The sequence below is a fragment of the Orcinus orca genome, chromosome 7 (genome assembly GCF_937001465.1).
Source record: "Orcinus orca chromosome 7, mOrcOrc1.1, whole genome shotgun sequence".
Taxonomy (NCBI): Eukaryota; Metazoa; Chordata; class Mammalia; order Artiodactyla; family Delphinidae; genus Orcinus; species Orcinus orca.
Genome location: NC_064565.1, coordinates 100,092,024 through 100,104,302, shown reverse-complemented (window position 1 = coordinate 100,104,302; position 12,279 = coordinate 100,092,024).

Genomic DNA, 12,279 nt, shown 5'->3' with positions numbered 1-12,279 from the left:
TAATCAGTTATTTAGTGAACTCCCAGGCCAGCAGTTTCAGCCAAGAGAAGCAGGTTGCTCTTGGATACATTAGAAAATCTCTTCACTAATCTACCCTTCCAAAAAGGCACAAAACACTAGACTAAGAATCATAAATCTGTGGGAAAGTCAGAATTTAATCCAAATTGAATTAACTGTGCCAAGAACAGGTTCATACCTGTCCAGGCTCTTGCCCACAACTCTCAGACACACTGTTGTTTCCAGTGCACTTGGGTATGTAAAAAGGACTAAGTGATCCTGTTAAGTTATTTAAACATCTTAATTTGATGAGCGATTAAAGAAGTATTGTGAGTGGATAAAGACACTGTCTGGAGCCAGCCTTCCTGGACTCAGATCCCAGCTGTGCTACGGGTCATTGGTGTATAACCTTAGGTTAACTGACTTAAATTCTGTTCCCTCATCTGTAAAATGGGGATAATAATGGTATTACTTCACAGGATTATTGAGAGGTTTACATGAGTTCCTATTCAAAAAACTGCTTAAAATAGTAGTTGGCCTAGAGGAAGCACTGCATAATTGTTTGCCATTATTGTTTCTCCTTTTTTGCATACAGGTGTAGCTTGACTAATGGGCAAACCCAGAACCCCCAGAGCTTGACTCTTGGCCACAGAACACTTTGGTGTGAGAAGAAGGACTGAAAGACTGTGGAAGCATGGACTCAAGCCAGGGAGCCATGCCCATTTTCTTGTCTAGTTAATAAGAACCTTTGCCCCATTTACTGCTCATGCCCTGGCCTTACTTTTACCCATCAATGAAGTTTGAGGAGCTAATGGTACAGGTTGAGGCATAGATGAGAGTGCAGTAGAGGCAGGAAGAGTGTCTTCCATCTTCTAATAGGAACAGAAATATTTCAGGAAGCCCTGGAGACTTTATCTCACATGCCTCTCTTTGCTTTGCATGGCCCTCAACTCTTTTTCTCCTCTTCTTTTCTAAACTGAGAACACTGTCATTTTGTGAAAAGAATAACAAAGATGCATATATGCCTATAAATGGAAGATGAAGTGGTGACTGAGGGCTTCCTCCTGCCAAGGAAAACAAGTGCAAGGCAGCTGGAAGAGAGGAGCCAGAGGGCCCTGCAAAATCAGAAGCTCTCCATCTTCTCGGGAGCTGGTTCTGGCCTGTGCAGGCCTGGCCGCCTGGGAACAGCAGCTCCATGGTCCTGCGGGAAAGGCCTGCCAGGAAGCTTGAGGCCATGGATCAGGGGTTGCTGGGAGCTGAATGCTGAATTTGCCATGGGAAAGGAAGAGAATTGGAGGCTGGTGTCCCAGAGTAATTGCTCTTTAATTCAACAGGCATCAACTGAACAATTGCTGTGCCCAAGGCATGGGGCTGTAGGGCACAAGAAGCAAGAGAGCCATGTTTTCTGTCCTTGAAGACCTAGAGTCAATGGAGATGGGTCCAGGAAGGTAAGGGTTAGACAAATATAGCCGTAGCTGCACCTTCCAATTAGCAAGAACTGGGAGGTTTCCAGGGGTGAGGGGTCACACTCAGTTTGAGGAAGTGACATTGAAGGTTAGTTTTTAAAGAATGGTAAGATTTGGGCAGATGGAGATGGCATCATAGAACAGCGTTATAAGCAAAGTGACTGATGTGACCAGGCATGAAGGCAGGAAGACAAAATACACCTCTCAGGGGAAATAAGAGATCCAATAGGACAGGTAGGGTAAAAATGTGAGAAAAGTGTATAAGTGCACAACTTGGCAGAGGACCTTGAAGCCCAGCTGGAAAATTGATGCTTAGTTCAGGACGCAATGAGGACTCCCTAAAAGTCTGATACACAGGATCATGTGACCAGTACTGGGACTTAGGAAAATCTACCCGCAGAAAGTGAGGATGGATTGGAGGAAGGAAAAAGAAGATTCCTATGATTATCAGCCAGGAAAGCAGAACACCTAAGGACTTCATGACACTTTAGAAGAAATCTAAGTTCCCTACCACAGCTTGGCTACCAGGACCCTGCTCTGCCTGTCACTCCTGCCTCTTCTTGTGCCACCCTCACTACACTCTAGCAATACTGGCTGTCTTCCTAGTCCACTAACACCCCAAGCTTTTTCTGTCTCAAAGCCTTAGCTTGTCTCCAAGAAGGCCATCATCAATCCTTCCCTCCTGAATGCACCAGCCATTCTCCTTTGGAGTGGTAGTTTCCAATCCTCCACATCCTAGAATCCAGGCTGGGCTGCAACTGCTTTAATCAACAGGATGCTGCAGAAGTGACACTAGACCAGATCTAGGTCTATCTAATGTTTAACAAGTTGGGCAGCTTCCTCATTCCTGCTCACTCTTGAGAAAGCCAGCCAGCCTCCTATAAAAAGTCCAACTATACCAAGTCCTCTGTACTACGAGGAGCCTAAGCTAGCCATTCAGAGAAGCCATATGAAGAGAGAGCATTGATAGTCAACCTCCAACTATTCCAGCCAGCCCAGTCCACACGCCAGACATAAGTAAAGAAGCCATTTTGAACCTCCAGCCCAGTCAATCCTTCAGATGGTTCCAGTCCCAGCTGCTATCTGACTACACTGCAAGAGAGACCCCCTGTGAGAACCTACACCTAGCAAAGCCCAATCAACCCACAGAGCTTGGAGAGATGAGAATACATTTTGAGTTTTGGTTTCTTGGGTTTTGTTGGGTTTTTTTTTTTTGGCCACACCACGTGGCATGTGCAATCTTAGTTTCCCAACCAGGGATCGAACCTGTGCCTCTCACAGTACAAGCACAGAGTCTTAACCACTGGTCCACCAGAGAAGTCCCAATACATTTTTTTTAAACCACTAGGTTTGGGGGTAGTTTTCTATGTGGCAATAGATGACTAAAGGACCCATTGTCTTTCTCTTTCTCTTTCTCTTTCTCCTCCACGTCTACTTATCCTTAGGTCCCTCACGGTTGATCACTGTCAAACTTCAGACGCCAGCCCACTTCAAGGCCTTCCTTTCCCACCCTATCTAAGTATCCTGGGTTGCAGCCCACACTGAACATTATCACTTTATCTCAAGTCCTCTCTGCTCCCTTCCCAGCATTTCTCATAATTGAGTTATCCTGTTCTTGGTTGTTGCTTCTCTCCTTTCACTAAACAGACTCTCTGAAGTCAGAGACCATGACTACTTTGATCACTATCTCGTCCCCATATTTAGAAGATAGTATATGCCAATAAATATTTGTCAAATGGACAGAGAAGTCATCTCTTTATACAACACAGAGCCACTGACAGTATAATGATGGGTGGGGAATGAATTCCGAGAGCCCCAGTAGTCTACCAAGCAAATAAGTGAATAATTACATATAGTCTTGACATTAGCCTCGACCCAAGGGACTCATAAGCTACTTGAAGTCTTGGAGGTATGTTCTTTCCATATCCCCCAAAGCAGCTAATCAAAGAATGGCTGCATAGAAGGTGCTCATTATATATTCACTGATTAGCTGATAGAACTCTGAATTTAAACACTGAGGATTTAATGTATAGGTTACTAGCAGAGTCAGTTCTGGAACTTCTCATGCCACTAGGACCCCCAAAAGCCTGGGGAAAGTCCTTTAGAAGACAATTTAGAGAGTCTGAGGAGTTGTCCTTTTCTTTTACCTCAGCGTAGAAATTCCCCTGCCCAAACCCAATTCTGGGAGCATGTCACATGTCTACTGTTTCTAGTTCCCAGTGGGAGAGGGGTTGGTGAATAGGAATCTGATCAGAAGGCAGGAGCTCAAGGGTGAAGTTAGGTAGCCCAGCACTCTGGGTCACCAGACCCCAGGTAATCAAATCACAGACAGGGTTCATACCTCCCAAGTTTATTAGTGGTCCAGGCCTCATTCTGTGTGCCATTAATTCCTTCACCATGACAATGGCTTTGATCAACACAAGGTATGTCAATTTTTATGTTAGAGAGTATAGAAATTATTGGCAAGGTCCATTCTCCCTGATCTAGCCTGTCTTAGGCCTCTTTCTTCTCTAATCTCACCAGTACCCCACACCTCTCCCTGCTCCCAGTCTTCCCTAAATTTTCTTTGCCTCTCCCCTAACAGTCTCTGAGTCCCTGCTTCTTTCTTGCACTCTGACAGTACTATAGCATACTGCTGAGATGGCTGGGAGTTTCTTCTCACTCCTCTTGCACCAGAGGTGGCCAGTGAGCCATAAACGAGAGAGGAGGGTGGGTGGCTGGTGCATGTGGGAATATTTGTGTTGTGCGTGATCAGAAGACCCCAGTTCTTCTCACAGCTCTGCCTCCTCCGGCCATTTATTCTCATGTTTAACTTCCTGAGCCCCAGTTTATTCATCTGAAAAGTGAATAACCCTGTGGAGGCTATTTATAATTACATGAATAATAATTATTATGCCTGGCCCCTCCCACAACAGAGATGGAGATGAGACATACTCTGTACATTTCAAATGCTCAGCAAAGGAAAGGAAACACAAATTCTGCTGTCCGGTAGTGAGGAAGCCCGGTCTTGCTTTGGTGAAGAGGCCCTGTATTCCCGTCCTGGCTCTGCCCTTAATTAATTGTGCTGCCTTAAATAAGTCACTGTTCCACTTTGAGACTCAAAATCCTCAGCCACAAAATGAGGGAGTTAGAATCAATGGCACCATCGAGGAGGGTTCTGGGTCTACTTCACCCACTCTTCTAACCCCACCATTGTCTTTGGTGTGTAGTCAGCACTTAACAAATAACTGCTGAGTGAATGAATGTGTAATATGTCATATATATGATCAAGCCATGAAAATAACTACCCATCCACATCCAGAATAGCTAAAAGAAGTCTGGCTAGGGGCAGGGCAGTAGACAGAGAAGGATGCTAATGAAAACCCAGCAGGCCAGGAGCCACGTCCCTCCTCTCCCTCCTTCTCTCCACATCCTCTGCCTTGTTTCCTGGGAGACTGGCCTGGGATGGCACTCCCAGGTGAGCTTTGGGCAAATGTTGAACACCTCTGAGCTAGATCAGAGTAGAAGTGTCAGAGGGAATAGACAGGAGATGGGGTGGAGGCAGAAAAGATGGGAGAGCCCAGGAAAAGGAGACTGCAGGGTGTTCCAAACTTGAGGTTTTGACAACGGGAAAAAAACATTTTGCAATCATGTAATCATGTAATGAAGACACTCACGATCTACAGGAGGAACCTGGGAGACATCAAGGTCACATGGCTCACCGGTGATTAGGCCAGTTTGGGTTTTAGGAGGGAGCAAAGGCATTGCTGCTTGGGATTCCCTAACTGTTTCATGTAAGTTCCCGCCTAGCCAGATTATATAGAACTTGGAAGTAGGGACAATACCACATCCCTTATCTTCCTGCTGTCTTTTCTCCGGGTTCCATTCCCCACTCCTACCCTACAGCATGCAGCACAGTGGCTGGATGTGGAGCAGATGTCCTATAAATCGTGTGGCCCGCAGGCTGGGGGCAATTTCCTACTTGCTGTAAGTCCCTCTTCCGTCTTAATGCAGCCATATCGCTTCCCCCACATCATGGAGGGGATTTCTTGGTCTCAGAGGAGGAATTCACAGTTTCCCAATCACCTGCCCAGGAATGGGTGGGAGCTGGAGGACATGAGCCGTTGCCAGAGTCCACATGAGCACTGACCTCTCAGCCCTGGCAGCAGTGGTGGGTGCTGCTGTAACGACCTTCGCCACGACCTGGTCCTGGGGGAACATCTACAGAGCAGTGGTTGTCTTGGAATAGGCCATGGGAAAGTCCAAGAGAAGCCATGGCTCTTGAAAACCATCCCAGAATCCCACTGGAATGCTTTGCCAGAGTACACTGAGCCTGAAAGGTCTTGGGTTTTATGCTATTTTATCCATTTTTATTTTTTGGCTGGACTCTTTAGTTGGAAATTCAGAACACTAAAGCTATCCCAGGCCATTCATTCCAAGCATGCCACGCAGCTCCCCTGCGGCTGACCACTAGAGGCCCGGGACTCAGGCTCCTTGGCCCAGCACTGCAAACGTGTGGTGCCCTAAAGACTGTGGCTAAAAGAGATCCATGTCTAGGGAAGCAAGAATTGAGACCAAAACCCAAATCCTTGCCTCCAGGCCCTAAATCTTCCCGCTCTGTCTGGGAAAAGTAAACTACCCAGGGGCAAGCACTTTGCTTTGTTCACTTCTGAGTCCCCAGTACCCAGAACAGCCCCTAACTCACAACAGGTGCTCAGTAAGTATTTGATGGAATAAATGGATGAATTGCCAGGCTATACAGAGACTCTCCAAGCAGAGTGACCTCACCCAGACACAGTGCACCTCATCTTAGGTGGTGATGGGAGAGGTGATGAGTGAGCCAACAACCACCCGTGGACCAAATCCTCTTTGTGCAGCCCGTGAGCTGAATATGTCTTTACATTTTTTAGTGGTTAAAAAAAAATGCAAAGGAAAATAATACAGCTGACTCTTGAACAATATGGGTTTGAACTGCACAGGTTCATTTATGCAGATTTTTTTCAGTAGTAAATACTACAATACTAGACAATCTGTGGTTGGTTGAATCTGGATGGCTAAATCTGCAGATGTGGAAGCGTGGATACAGAGAAACTGCAAATACAGAGGAACCATGAATATGGAGGAACCAGGGATACAGAGAACCGACTGTAAGTTATACACAGATCTTCAACCGTGCTGAGGGTCAGCGCCCCCAACTCCTGCATTGTTCAAGGGTCCACTGTGTTTCTTTACACATAAAACTTATGTAAAACTCAAATTTCATTGTCCATCAATAAAGTTTTATTGGATCACAGCCACTCCCATGCACTTACTGGTATTATCTGTAGCTGCTTTTGCAAAGCAGCAAAGTTGTTGCAAAGTTGCAGCAGAGACTGCATGACCCACAAAGCTGAAAATATATACTATCCGGCCTTTTACAGAAAAGGTTTGTCAACCCCTGTCCTAAAGAATCTCCCCAGTTCGGTAAATGTTGTCTAAATCGCCAGCATTCATTGTTCTGGATTAACCATTGCTCGCTGTCTCGTGTTTCTCTCTCTCTCTCTCTCTCTCTCTCTCTCTCTCTCTGCCTCTCTCTCTCGTTCTCAGCTCTTCTTTTTAAATCAAAGCCTTTCTATAAGTGCTTTAAGTTACCTTTAGTGGTAGTTGTCTTCTCTGAAAAAAAGAACCTGTTCAAAGACAAAGTGGTCCTAAGGAAGGAACATCTAAAGTGGTTAAAGGGTTCAAAACAGGGGACATCCAAGAAAAACTCAGTCCACTTTAGGTATTGCTAAGGCCAAGCACTGTCACCAGCACTCCGATGAAGGATACAAAAAGGGAAACTCCTTTGAGCTCACATGAGGGCCTTACCCTGAAACACCCACGCCCCCTGCTCAGACTTGCTCTCCCCATCTCACCTCCCTTGATGTCTCATCCATCTTGGAGCAGCACGGATGCTCTGTCTTTGGAGGTCTTCCCCGAGCCGGCCACAGAGCTGTGTGCACAGCTCTGCACACAGAGCTCCCTTGAGCAGCAGAGATCGTGGTATGGTTTATCTAGATCCAGGCATCCGTCCCTCCCTCCCTGCAAACGCATACACCCATGGCAGTCACAGTCAATCACATCAATCTCGTCGACAAAAGAATAACTCCTTGCCATCTCTGGCTACGTGCTTCCTCTAGACAACCAACTACTTGCATGTATACACTCTGCCTTACAATTTTTATTTCCCCACCTGACGTTGCAGTAGGTATTCAGCTGACACAAGTCCTCTCCCCGCTTCCTTCCATTGTCCTGTCCTGCAGAAGCAGGTGCAGAATGGAAGCCAGCGCTCTTTGCACTAAGGCGTTAATAACCACTTCCCCAGGATACCTGTAATGAAGCTAGTCCTCCGCAGGTAAGAACATGCATCTAGAGCTTCAGCCCAGGAGCTCAGATCAGCTTGATGCCAACACCCATCCAGGGGCCTACCATGGTCAGTGTGACTTTTCTTCTCTAGATGGGGCCACTCAGGCTTCAGCTGCAGAAGGAGCCTTAGTTTGTGTTTCCTCTCTGGTCTTCTGATGAGCTAGCAAGGTCCCCCATTCCATCTGAGCTCTCTTTTCTTCACCCTGGGCAGGAGAAGCAACAGTCACCTCTACACCCAAATCAAACTCCTGACTCTTTCCAAGCCAGAGGAAACTAACTTTCCAATCTCTTCTTAAATAAGAAAAGAAACTCTCCTCTTTCAGTAGGTATTTTCAGCTGCTGACAAGGGTGTTTCAAGAAATTTAAATACAATGGCTTGTGTCCTGGTATCTGCAGTTACCCTAGCGACCTCTAATTTTACAGACTGCCTGGGATACCAAGGGAATTGGTGGCAGACTTCTTAGGCAACCAAATTCCCCTGAACTGACTCCTCCAGGAACTTAGATCTCTTGCAGAACAGAGCTTCAGTTGAAAGGGGAAACTTGAAATCTCCATTTACAAAAAGAACAGAAACCCTACTAAATGTTATCTTACCAACCCACCATGCTACAGACATGGACAATTTAGAATTAAATTTCACAAGTGTGAGTCTTCCCTGGTGGTCCAGTGGTTAAGAATCTGCCTTCCAATGCAGGGGACGCAGGTTCGATCGCTGGTCGGGAAAATAAGATCCCACAGGCTGCAGGCAACTAAGCCTGTGCGCCGCAACTAGAGAGAAGCCCAGGAGCTTCGAAAGCCCTCTCACTGCAACAAAAGATCCCACATGCCACAACGAAGATACCACATTGCCACAACTAAGACCCAACGCAGACAAATTAATTAATTATTTAAAATAAATAAATAAATTTCACAAAAAAAACCCGTGCCCCAAGTGAGCGTTGAGAATGGGAGATGCAAGTCAAGCAGACCAGCAAAGGGAAGGGGCATATTTGGGATGGTGGTTCACAAACCTGAACCACTCACCTGGGGAACATGTTCAAATACAGAGTCCCAGGCCGTGTCCCCAGAGATTCTGATCTCTGTAGGTCTGGGATGAAACCTAGGTCATTTTTTGAAGCTCTCCAAGTGATTCTGATAAGCATTCCAATTTGGAAAGCAGCCATGTGAAAAATATTCCTTTCTCCTTCCCCCTCATGTTCCAAGGGTCTCCTGGACCTTTGTTCCCTCAATTCCTGCCAACCTCAAATTCTAAATCTAGAGCAACAGGAACTCATTTTCTTTAAAATAAAAGGAGGAAGCAGCAGCCACTAAGTGCTGTGCTCGGCACTGTGCCAAAGAAACCTGGGAATGTGACGCTGCATCTGGCCCTGGGCTGCTGGAAGGCTGTGTGGTTTCTTTTGAGCTTGCTGCCTGGTTTATCTTAGGTGCTGGGTCTGCAGACTAGTAGACTGACCTTCCTTGGCTATGCCCCAGGGAGCAGGCTACCAGTCTCCTGCTGTCTCTGCAGCTACAAGGTACGATTTCCACTGCATTGAGGTAATAGGAGCTGACAGTCAGCGACGGCTGGGATCAGAGTAAAACCTGGGAAGGCAGCCTTCTTGGGAGAAAAGATTCCTGGCATTGAGGCTTTACAGGTGGTCCTAGCACTGCTACTCACAAGCTGTGTGACTTGAGGTAGTCACTTCCCCTCTCTGGGCCTCAGTTTCCCTAGCTATGAAACAAGGGGTTGAACTAGGTAGAGGCAGCATGGAAAAGTGAAAGGAATGAGTCCTGTGGCCAGGCTTCATTGCTAACTTGCTTTGTGACTTTGGGCAGTGAAAACCATCAGTTTTCTCATCTATAAAATGAGTCTAATGTTACTTCCTTCACAAGGTTGATGTGCCAATTTAAGGAGATGATACCTGCTAAGTTCTTGACTTAAACTTCATTTGAGACCCAAGATACACACATACATACTCAACTTACCCTTAAACCAGCATCTTTCCGGTAAAGATGGTGAGTTTGAAGTGAGTTTAGGAGAGAGAGAGCTCACTACTCAAAGGGCAGATAGGGAGGAAGAGACGTATGGTCTTCTTTTCAGTTTGAGCTGGGATTTTGACAAACACCCAGAATCTGAATAAGCAACTGAAGGAAAAAACCCTGGAGTACAGAAGGAAAATCAGTAAGTCTGGGCTGGGAAATGTGGGTTTTAACGTCTGCCCTCTCACTGTCTAGCTGTGTAGCCTTGCTGAGTCTCTGCATCTTTGTCTATAAAATGGAGTTGTGGTGAGAATGGATATGATGATGTAGGAGAAAACAACTTGTATGGTGCCTGGAATGTGGTAGGTGTTCTATGGATGGATTTCAGATGAAGAAAGTGAAGATGGAAAGAAGAATGCCCAAGCACCTTTATAAGTTAGTGAGTATATTAGTAGAACTCAGCCATTTCCAGAGTGTTCGTGGAACTCTAGAACCCCAAGATGTTCCTGGGAGAAAAAGTACTCCCTGGTCAATTAAACTTAGGAATGGCAACATGATACATCTCCCTCTTGAAGATTTGCAATCAATTTCAACACATTAATAATTCTGCAAAATCTTTTCTAACTTTATTTACACCCAGTGGTTCCCAAACTTAGTTCACTTCTAAACCAATTTTCCACATTAAACCTATTAACTTCTCACTGAACTTGTCAGGAGTCTTTCTGGTGTGAAGTAAGGGGATGGTGGTGAGAAATCTGGAAAAAAATCACTAGGGTTTTGCTCTGTGTTTCCACCGTATTCAGCTTTTAGGAACAATAGGTGCAGTGGTGTGGAGAGTGCATCCCGAGGAAGAAGCACATGTTCTCGGAAACAGAGTCGCCTCCATTTATGAGTCGTGCTGCCACGGGCAAGTTCCTTCACCTTTCCTTACCTCCAGTTCCTTATCTATAAATTTGTAACACTCACCTCATAGGATCATTGTGAGAAGCAAATGAGCTGGCGTACCTGAAGAGGTTAGCATCATACTTGGTACAGAGTAAGCACTCAGTCAGTAAGCAGGAAATGGTGTCATCATTATTATGCCACCATCCAAATATCCTCTGTCAAACATTTTGCAACATCCAGCATGACTCGAACATTGAGCTCTGAGAGTAGGAATCAGACTAATCTCTGCCTTCCTCGCCCGCATGGGGATAAGCCTAGAGCCCCATCAAGGGTGAGTAAAGCCCATTTTAAAGAAGGCACTGATGGAGGTGTCTGCTTTGTGCTTTTTCTGAATAGAAAGCAAAGGAAGGAGGCTTTTTCGGAAGGAGGGCTTGTCCTCCAAACCAGTCTGAGCTGACAGTGTCAACTCTCGCAGGCGGGAAGCTGGCCACCAGGAGATGGAGAATCTGCTCAGTCATTTCTCAACAGCAAGAGCAAGTAGCTTGAAAAAGAAGCTAAATATACCCCTTGAGAGGCCCACCAAGTGCATCCTAAAAAGAGAAAAGGAGGGACAGTACAGAATTCGAAGCAACAGAATCTGATCAGGGCCACAGGGCAGAGACCCACACCCTGGGCTCGGGGAGGTTGTCCCCAGTTCACCCCTGGCCATCCAACCCAAGTCCCCAACTCTCCTCCCTTTGTTGAAGAATGTTGGCCACTGGCAGCGGCAGTCTCTCCAGGGGTCCTATGGTCAGTTTCTCTTCACGATTCATCCATTAATTCAATTAACATTTATTGAATACTTACTAGACATGCTATGGGAAACACAGTTGTATAAAAGACAGAAAAAGTCCCTGCACTTATGGTGTAAACATTCTAGTGGAGAGAGAGAGACAGAAAATACACAAGTAAACAAGTAAGAAAATAATTCCAGGGAATGTTAAGTGCTTTAGGGAAAAATTATGAGGCCGAGAGATCAACGAATTAGGAGCTAGAAAGGAACGAAGGTGGGCACTCAGCCTCCTTAAAGAAGAGACATTTGAGACAAGACCCGAGTGGAGGAAGGGAAGGAGCCAGAGAAGATCTGGAAGGAGAGTGCCCCAAGCAGAAGGGCCAGAGAGCACCACAGCGCTGGACAGAAATGAGCCCAGTGTGCTGAAGAGTAGCCCAAATGGCTACAGCCATGTTGGGAAGTGGACAGGAGGGCAAGAGAGGGTTAGAGATGAGGTCAGAAATCTCCCCAGGCCAAGGCAAGGAGTTTTGCTCCAAAAGGGATAAGAAGTCATTGGAAGATTTTTAATGGAAGAAAGGATAAAGAGCTCACCCTGATGGTTATGTGAAAACTAGATGATAAGAGGGCAAGAGTGGGATCTGGGAGAGCAGTTGGTGCATGCATCCAGGTGAGACATGATGGTGGCTCGCACTAAGGTGTTGGCAGGTAAGGGGTGAGATTTGGGGTGTATTTTGATGGTAGAGTGACAGGGCTTGCTGGTCAGTGGGATGCAGGCTATGTCTGAAAGTGAGATTGTTGAAGGGGGGCTCTCAGAATAGCTGCCTTCTTACTGAGATG